The 9,406-nt window shown below is 44.8% G+C and overlaps 1 non-coding gene across 1 annotated transcript; it reads right to left on the bottom strand.

Moving 5' to 3' along the window:
• Positions 1–7,986: 7,986 nt before the first annotated feature.
• LOC142441571 (small nucleolar RNA SNORA61) lies at positions 7,987–8,105 on the bottom strand. The gene has a single exon (XR_012782940.1). It is a non-coding gene; the product is annotated as a small nucleolar RNA SNORA61 (small nucleolar RNA).
• Between the last annotated feature and the right edge of the window lie 1,301 nt (positions 8,106–9,406).

Genomic DNA, 9,406 nt, shown 5'->3' with positions numbered 1-9,406 from the left:
TGACTTTGTTCCCCAAAGAGTGGTTTTCTTAAACAAAAACCCCAAACTCAACTTACTGCCATTGATTTGTGTCTGGCTCATAGCAACCCGAGAGGACAGGGTAAAACTGTCCTTGTGGGTTTCTCCGATTCTTTTTATTTCATTTCTTTTTTTTCTTCATTTAATTTTTTTCCTGTATTTATTTATTTAAAAATCATTTTATTGGGGCTCATACAACTCTTATCACAATCGATTCATGCATCAATTGAGTAAAGCACCCTTATACATTCGTTGCCCTTATCATTCTCAAAATTCGCCTTGCGCTTGGGTTCCTAGAATCAGCTCATTTTCCTTTACTCCCTTCCCCTCCCTCCCATTTTCCCCTCCCTCATGAACCCTTAATAATTTATAAATTATTATTTTATCTTATCTTATACTGCCCAGTGTCTCCCTTCACCCACTTTCTTGTTGCCCATTCCCCAGAGAGGAGGTTATATGTAGATCCCTGAGATCGGTTCCCCTTTCTACACCCTTTTCCCTCCCAGTATTGCTACTCTCACCGTTGGTCCTGAGGGGTTCATCTGTCCTAGATTCCCTGTGTTTCCAGATCCCAACTGTACAACTGTGCATCCTCTGGTCTAACCAGGTTTGCAAGGTAGAATTGGGATCATGATAGATGGAGGGGAGGAAGTGTTTAAGAACTAGAGGAAGGTTGTGAGTTTCATTATTGCTACACTGAACCCTGAGTGACTCATCTCCTCCCCACTACCCCTCTGCAAGGAATGTCCAGTTGTCTACAAATGGGCAGTACCCATCATATACTCCCCTCATTCATAATGATTTTTTTTCTCCGCCTTTGTTGCTTGAAACCTGGTCCCCTCAGTCCTTCATGATCACACATGTTGGTTTGCTGCTTCCATGTGGGCTTTGTTGCTTCTGGGCTAGATGGCCGCTTGTTTACTTTCAAGTCTTTAAGTCCCCAGGCGCTGTATCTCTCAATAGACGGGCACCATCAGCCTTCCTCACCACACTTACTTATGCACACATTCGTCTTCAGCGTTTATGTGAGGAAGGTGATCACGCAGTGATGGGTTTTGTTCTTTGGTGCCTGCTACCTGATCCCTTCAACACCTCGTGTTCACTTAGGCTTGTGTGCTTCTTCTCTGTGGGCTTTGTTGCTTCCAAGCTAGATGGCCGCTTTTTGCCTTCAAGTCTTTAAGACCCCAGACACTATATCTTTTGATAGCTGGCCACTATCAGCTTTCTTCACCATGTTTGCTTATGCACACGTCTGTCTTCAGCGATCATGTTGGGATAGTGGGTATCATGGAATGACTGTTTAGCTGGGCAAGGTGCTATTGTATTGATGGAGTGCGTGCGTGGAGGCCCAATGTCCACCTGCTACCCTACCACTGAATCTATAAATATATGCACATAGGTCTATTTCCCCCATTATCATAAATACATTTACATATGTACATGTCTGTATTTAGGCTTCTCTGTATGCCCTTTGCCTCCTACTCCTTTCCTCTATTTCCTTACGCTTTCCTCCTGTCCCACTGCCATGTTCAGCCTTCATTCTGGTTTCAGTAATTCCTCTCAGTTACCTTGCCCTTGCTCACTCCCTACCAGTCCTCCCCTCCCCTCCCTCCACTGGTTTTGAACCACTCGTTGTTCCCTTGTCCCTGTGTTGGCCAGCACCTCCTCCCTTCCCCTACCTCCCACACTCTCATGGCCCTCTGGGACCGTTGGTCCCGTTATTTTCTTCTCACATTGTTTGTCCAGCCTGTCTTATCTAGGTGGACCTGCAGTTATAGTAATATGTGCATAAAAATGCGGATGGCTTTGACAGCACCAAAGTGGCACAGAAGAACATGGAGTCTCGACAGTAACACTGACAAGCTAACAAACAAAAAAGCCACTGACATACAAAATTTAAAAGAAGAGGAAAAAAAAAAGAAAAAAACCCGAAAAGACAGCAAAAACGAAAACAAAAACCTGTTAGTAGTTTGAGGTTTGTTTGTTGACCTTTAGGAGTGTTTTCCGGACGAGTCTGATGGGGTGCCATGTCCTGGCCCCAAAGTCCATCCTTTATACTCCCTTGGGACATCCTTGCTCTGCTTCACCTGCGGCTCCATTGCATGCCCCAGTGTTTTGGCTCAGTGTGGTGGGGTCAGCTCAGTCGCACATCCCCACTGTGTCTCAGGTGCTGTCCCGTGTAGGGCCATGGGTCAGTGCAGGATGTTGCATCTCGCTGTGGGGCCGGCTATATGGTCCTCTCTGTACATTGGGCCCTTCGAGCCAGGCTATCGTGCTCTGAGCTTGGTGGGCCCAGGTGTGCTCCGCTCCGTTCTTCCTCCTTCCTTTGCTTCAGCTTCTTCTGGGTGTGGTGTGTTCCTTTCCCACACCAGATGATCTATTTTCATTTTCTATGGTACTCCCTTTGAGGGTGGAGGTCAGGCTAACTCTGGCCGTATGGTCCAGTCTCTTTGTGTATTCCTCTGCGCTTTACGTTGCCCTCCTGATTTGGCGTGTCATGGTGGGGGTCCGTATGCATGGTCCAGTTCTGTGGGGACACAACGAATACTCTCCCCCGGGTGGGTTAGTGCCCTGTTTCCCCCCATGCCAGCCACTCGGTTTCTCCCCACCCCGCTTCTCCCTCCACCTGCCCCCTTCCCCTTCTTTATGTTGGGCTCTCATGTACCTCCCTGGGTGTGGCCTGCCCTCCCTCCAACTATCTATGCTTCCACCCGTTTATTGTGAGATAGGTGTTTAGTCTTCTATTCCTGGCATACTGATTGTACTTATCTCAGGGGACTCATGTTATACCTATCCTTTTGAGTCTGGCTTACCTGGCTTAACATAATTCCTTCTAGCGCTTCTCACGAAACAACGTGTTTCATGTGATCGTCTGTACTTTTCAGTGCTGCATAGTACTCCATTGTGTATATGTGCCAAAGTTTACTAAGGGGATGTCCAGTTCCCTACAGATGGGCTTTGGGTCTCCATTTGCACTCCTCCTTATTCACAATGATATAATTTTTTTTTGTTTTGGCTCTTTGATGCCTGATACCTGATCCCATCGACACCTCATGCTCACACAGTCTGGTGTGCTTCCTCCATGTGGGCTTTGTTGATTCTCAGTTAGATGGCCACTTGTGTGTCTTCAAGCCTTTAAGACCCTAGACACTATATCTTTTCATAGCTGGGCACCATCAGCTTTCTTCACATTTGCTATGCATCCATTTTGTCTTCAGCGATCGTGTCGGGAAGGTGAGCATCATGGAATGTCAGGTTATTAGAATAAAGTGTTCTTGCCTTGAGGGAGTACTTGAGTAGAGGTCCAATGTCTGTGTGCTACTTTTATACTTAACATATAGGAATATGTACAGAGATCTATTTTCCTTTCATTATATATAAATATATTTACATATGTACGTGCCTATGTTTAGACCTCTATAAATGCCTTTTGCCTCCTAGCTCTTTCCTCTTTTTCCTTTTCCTTTCCTCTTGTCCCACTATCATGTTTGGCCTTCATTGGGGTTTTAGTATTTCATTTAGGTTACATTGCCCTTGGAAGCGGGCGTTAACAAACCTAGGGACAGGGGAACAAGTGATTCAAAATCGATGGTGAGGAGGGTGTAGGATGCCTTGTGGGGCTTGATCAAGGGTAACTGAGAGGAATTACTAACTCATTATTATCGACAGGTCCATAGTTTACATTAGAGTTCACAATTTTTATTGGACAGTCCTATGAATTTTCACACAAATATAATGCTGTGCATATTGCTACCCTAGAAATGCACTGTGTTCACTTATCCATCCCTCCCAGTCCCTAGGAACTTCTGGAAACCATTGCTTTTTCTTACTGTCTCTCTCGTTTTACCTTTTCTAGGCAGTCACCATAATTTAATTTCATCAGGAGGTCGGTGTTCCTTTGAGCGGATCCAGTAGAATGACTCAGCAATCCTCAATAACCTTGCTGTTGCCACTCCCAGCTTTCAAAAACAATGCTCTGTCCTCACTGCTTGGTGAGTCTCCAGGAGCTGGAGCTCCCCAGACACTGGAGACCAGGCTTCTGCCCCACGGAGGGAAGTATCAAAATGAGATCCACAAGGTCTAATCCAGCAGCCACTCAGAGGGAAAAAGACCAGTCCGTCTGCTCCCGTAAAGAGTCACAGTCTCCAGGCTATCAAAAGATATAGCGTCTGAGGTCTTAAAGGCTCAAAGATAAACAAGTGGCCATCTAGCTCAGAAGCAACAAAGCCCACATGGAAGAAGCACACCAGCTTGTGTGACCACAAGCTGTCGAAGAGCTCAGGTATCAAGCATCAAGGAACAAAAAATCATATCATTGTAAATGTGGGTGAGTGCAGAGTGGAGACTCAAAGCCCATTGGTAGCCAACCAGACACCCCCTTACTGAAGGGTTTGGGGAGGAGATGAGCCAGTCAGGGTGCAGGGTAGCAATGATAAGGCGTATAACTTTCCTCCAGTTCTTAAATGCTTCCAACCCACCCACCCCCATCATGATCCCAATTCTACCTTACAAATCTGGTTAGACCAGAGGATGTACACTGGTACAGATAGGAACTGGAAACACAGAGAATCCAGGACAGATGAGTCCTTCAGGACCAGTGGTGAGAGTGGTGATGCCTGGAGGGTGGAGAGAATGTGGGGTAGAAATGGGGAACTGATTACAAGAATCCACATATAGCCTCCTCCCTGGGGGAAAGACAGCAGATAAGAAGGTGGGGGGAGACATCGGACAGTGTAACATATGACAAAATAATAATAATAATTTATTAATGATGAAGGGTTCATGAGGTAGGGGGAGTAGGGAGGGAGGGGGAAAATGAGCAGCAGATATTAAAGGCTCAAGTAGAAGGCAAACGTTTTGAGAATGATGATGGCAACACATGTACATATGTTCTTGACACAATGGTTATATGTGATAAGAATTGTATAAGCCTCCAATAAAATGAAAAGGAAAAAAAAAAAGAGTCACAGTCTCAGAAATCGTAGGGCAGTTCTACCCTGTCCTGTAGGGTTGCTGTGCATCTGCATTGGCTCATTGGCAGTTAGTTGGGTTGGTTTGGGTAACTGCTATCTCTGCAGGGAAATCTTCTGCTCCCTCCAATCATGTGAGCTCATGGGCCTCCCCCTCCTCTAGGATTTATTATATGGAACAGACCTCATATAGCTCTGTGTTGAACATCTAGATTTAGAAGTCAAACCAGTGACCAGACTGATTTTTGACTCTACAAAAGGACTAACATACAATCCTTTCTTACAGCCAGGCACTGAGGACATTGAAAATAGGAGCTGATTTCTTTTCAATGAAATTTTACTGAACTTCTGGTACATGAGTTATAGTTTCTTACAAGGCCCCCAAGTCCATCCTTAGCTCCCAGAGGTCTTTGGCAGGCATATTTGCCCTCTGTTTTGGATGTTTTGCCCTCCCTCACAGAATGCTAAATGAAGGGAAGAATGCAAGAGCGATACCTTGGCAAAACCACACCAACAGTGGAGATCATGAGCCAGCCAAAGAAGCACACACACTGAAAAACACTGACCTCTCTCCTTCTCCCTTGATCACTGATGTCCAGCATCAAACTAGAATTTGAACGAAGCAACTAAAAATGTTACTCATCTTCTAACGGTAAGAGGGGCATGAGTTTGCTCTCTTGGATTTATGTAAGCACATCCCTGTCTTCTGCCCAAGGTCTGGTAGGAGACACTGGAGGGAGTTGAGCAGCACTGACCTGTGACTCCCCAAGAGAAACGGCGTGGCCCTCCACCCACCTTCACTTCCTGTACTGAGGCAGGATCCCGGGGCAAGGTTCAGGCCTTCCCCCTTCATTGTCGACGCCCCTCGTTGCAATCACACAATTAATCATCCGCCAGGCTCTTTGGTCAGTGAGACAGATTGTGTTCTTTCCTAAGGCATTTCACTTTGGAGATGAAATAATGTGTCTGCCACATAGTTATTTTTTCTCTTAAAGCATGAGACAAATATGTGAAAATATGATTTGGGTCTGTGATACTTTCTGTACTTCTAGGAAATGCATATTAAAAAAAGAAAAATGGACACCTAAAAACTAAACTTTAAAAATTCCTCATTTAATTACTGATCAAATATCAATTTTGTGTTTCAGAAAATTTCACACCATGATGCCATCATCATTCCATTATTTTTTAACATTTAATTTTAATGTTATTGTGGTAAAATATTGCCTTAATTACCTACTGTTGTTGTGATTAAATTACCACAGGTGGATGGCTTTAACAAAAATGTATTCACTCATTTTAGGAGGCTAGACGTCTGAAATTCAGGGTACTACATCCAAGGGAAGGCTTTTTTTTCTATGTGGTTCTGGAGGAACTTGATGCCTTTCAACATCTATGGGCCAGGCATTCCTTTAAGATTTCCATGTGTCTGGACATCAGTCTGTCCCTGGATCTAGGGCTTTTCGGCATAGGTACCCTGGGTCCAGAGGACTTGCTCCCTGCTTTCTAGCTCTTTCTTAGTGGTAGTCACTTGCTCTGCTCCATTCTCTCTCCTTTGATCTCATCTAAGATAAAAGGTGATGCGGCCACACTCCAGGGGAAGTCTCCTAGGTCAGATCAGGGCTATGGCCCCAGTCAGGGTACTGCATCCTACCCTAATCCACTTACAGCTGGCTAGCTGACCAATCAGATCACATCATGGAGGGCTGATTGTATCATTACCTAAATGCCAAACCACTGCAAATTGTGGTCCAGTCACATTGACACATATTTTGCAAGGAGACAACTCAAACATACACCCCTCCCCCCACCCTACACACACAGTCATGAAGAAACCCTGGTGGTGTAGTGGTTTCAGGTTGGGCTGGGGACCAAAAGGTCAGCAGTTTGAAACCACCAGCAGCTCTGCTGGAAACGGAGGATCAACTTGTTGGCAGTGAGTTCTGAGAGATATATGGAGTACGAGGATTTATTTACCCATTCAACTGTTGGTGGAGACTTAGATGGTTTCTACCCTTTGACCATCTACTTCTGACAATTAGCCAACGAAAACCCTATGGAGAACAACCGAATGCTGTCCAATACAATACTGCACATGAGGCCCCCCGGTGGAAAGACGCTTAGACTGCACAGCGGCACTGCGGGCTCGGGCCGCCCGACGGCGGAGAGGAAGCTGGACGGAGCACCTTGTGCTTCTGCGGCACCCCAGTGGCTATGAGCTGCAGCAGACTCAGCGGCAACTGACCACAACATAGTAATTCCATGTTTAACTTTGGAGGAACCGCCACACTGTTTTCCACAGCATCTGCACAATTTTATATTCCCACTAGCAATTCACGAAGCTTCCCATTTCTCCAAATCCTTGTCAACACTTGTTAGCTTCCGGTTTTTGCCCCTCACCATCGCCTATCCTGCTGTGAGAAATGGTATCTCATAGTGACTTTGATTTGCGTTTCCCCAGGAACGAATGAGCTTGAACATCCTTTCGTGTGTTTATTCGTCATGTATAGATTTTGTTTGGCTAATATCTATTAAGGTCTTTCCCTCATTTTAAAAATTGGATTGTTTATGTTTTTAAAGTCGTTTTATTGGCATGTAGGTCACGTATCACACACTTTAATTGCTCAACCATGTTAAGAAGATGGGGGCAATCTCAACATAACCAACTTCAGGACAGTTTCTTCTCATGCTCATTGTTGTTAGTGCCCCATCTACCCCCACCCCCATCCTTCCCTGCCACTCCCCTAAGCAGTATCAATCCAGTCACTGTCTCTATAGATCGCCCTAGCCTGGATTTCATATACCAGAAATCAGACAAAACACAAACAGGTAGCAAGCAAAACAAACAATGGCTAAACAAAACACAGCAAACCCTCAAACAAAAACCATTGAATTTGAAATCACTTTAAAATGCATCAAAAAGAGGTCAAATAATAAGGTATTGCATCTGCCGTGATCAACTTTACAGAATCCATCAAGAGAAACAGGGTCTTTTTTACCCTGTTTGAAACTGGCCCGAGCTCCGAGAGCCCTGAGGGGCGGCTTCAATGTTTCTCTTCCTCCTTTTACGACCACCCAGACCAGTGTGTTGATCCATGGGAAAGGGAACTGGAGGGTTTGAGGTTTTATATTTATGCTTTCTTTGAGCAGTCTTATGGTTTTAGTTTGATACATTTTGAGTGAATTTTTGTATCTAGTGCGAGGTCTTCATCCATCTTCCTTCTTTTGCAAGTAGAACGCTGTCCCTGAACCATTGTTGAAAGTCAGCTCATCAGACATGTATGCGTTCATTTATGAACTCTCAATTTTATACCATTGGTTTACGTGTCTTGTCTTAGTACCAATTGTGTTGATCATTGCTGGCGTGAATCTGAAAACGTGTTGCTACAGAGCCAATTTGGACTCAAAGCAGTCCTCCAGGATGGAGCAGAACTGCCACGCAAGGTTTTCAAGGAAGTACACTGCTGCATCTTTCTTCTATGGAGCAACCGGTGGACTGGTGGGTTCCAACGACTGACATGTTAGTTAACAGCCAAGTGCTCGACGGTTGAACCACCACGACTTCTTTGTAGCTGCATAGTTGCGGCTAGCTGTTGGTAGTCCTGCCCCATCCTGACAATTGTTGTTGCCTTTGCACCCATAGTTGTGGCCACCCGGTCAGTCCATCCCATTGAGGAGCGTCCTCTTTTTTGCGGACATTACTTTCATCACACTTATTCCATCTGTTTGCTGAGCAGACACCCCAACCCTCTACTTTACAAGCTGCACGTACTTTTCCAGGGAATGATCTCGCCGGATAACATGTCCAAAGTACGTGAGACAATGTCTCTAGCCTCACTTCTAAGGAGCATTCTGGCTGTACTTCTTCCAAGACAGATTTGTTTGTTCCTTTGGCAGTCCACAGTACTAACAATATTCTTCACCAACACCATATTTCAAAGTCAGCAATTCTTCTGGGGTCTTCTTTATTCAATGTCAAAACTTTCACATGCAGATGAGGTCATTGAAAATACCATCGTTGAGGTCAGGTAAACTTAGCCCTCAAAGGGATAGCTTTGGCCATGAACTCTTTAGAGAGGTCTTTTGTAGCACACTTGCCCAATGCAACATGTCGTTTAATTTCTCATCTGTTGCTGCTATGAACTTTAATTTTGTTTCCAAGTAAAATGAAATTCTTGACCACTTTGTGCTTTTTCTGTTGATCCTGATGTTGTTTATTGGTCCGGCGAGGATTTTTGTTTTCTTTACATTGAGTTGCAATCCTTACTGAAGGCTGTAGTCTTTGATCTTCATCAGTAAGTGCTTCAAGTCTTCCTCATTTTCAGCAAGCAAGGTTGTGTCACTTGCATCTCATAGATTGTTAGCTAATAAATCTTCCTCTGGTACTGGTGCCAGTTTTTCTTCATACAGTTCAGCTT

This window comes from Tenrec ecaudatus, chromosome 2 (assembly GCF_050624435.1).
Source record: "Tenrec ecaudatus isolate mTenEca1 chromosome 2, mTenEca1.hap1, whole genome shotgun sequence".
NCBI lineage: Eukaryota > Metazoa > Chordata > Mammalia > Afrosoricida > Tenrecidae > Tenrec > Tenrec ecaudatus.
This window is presented reverse-complemented; position numbering and strand designations above follow the sequence as displayed.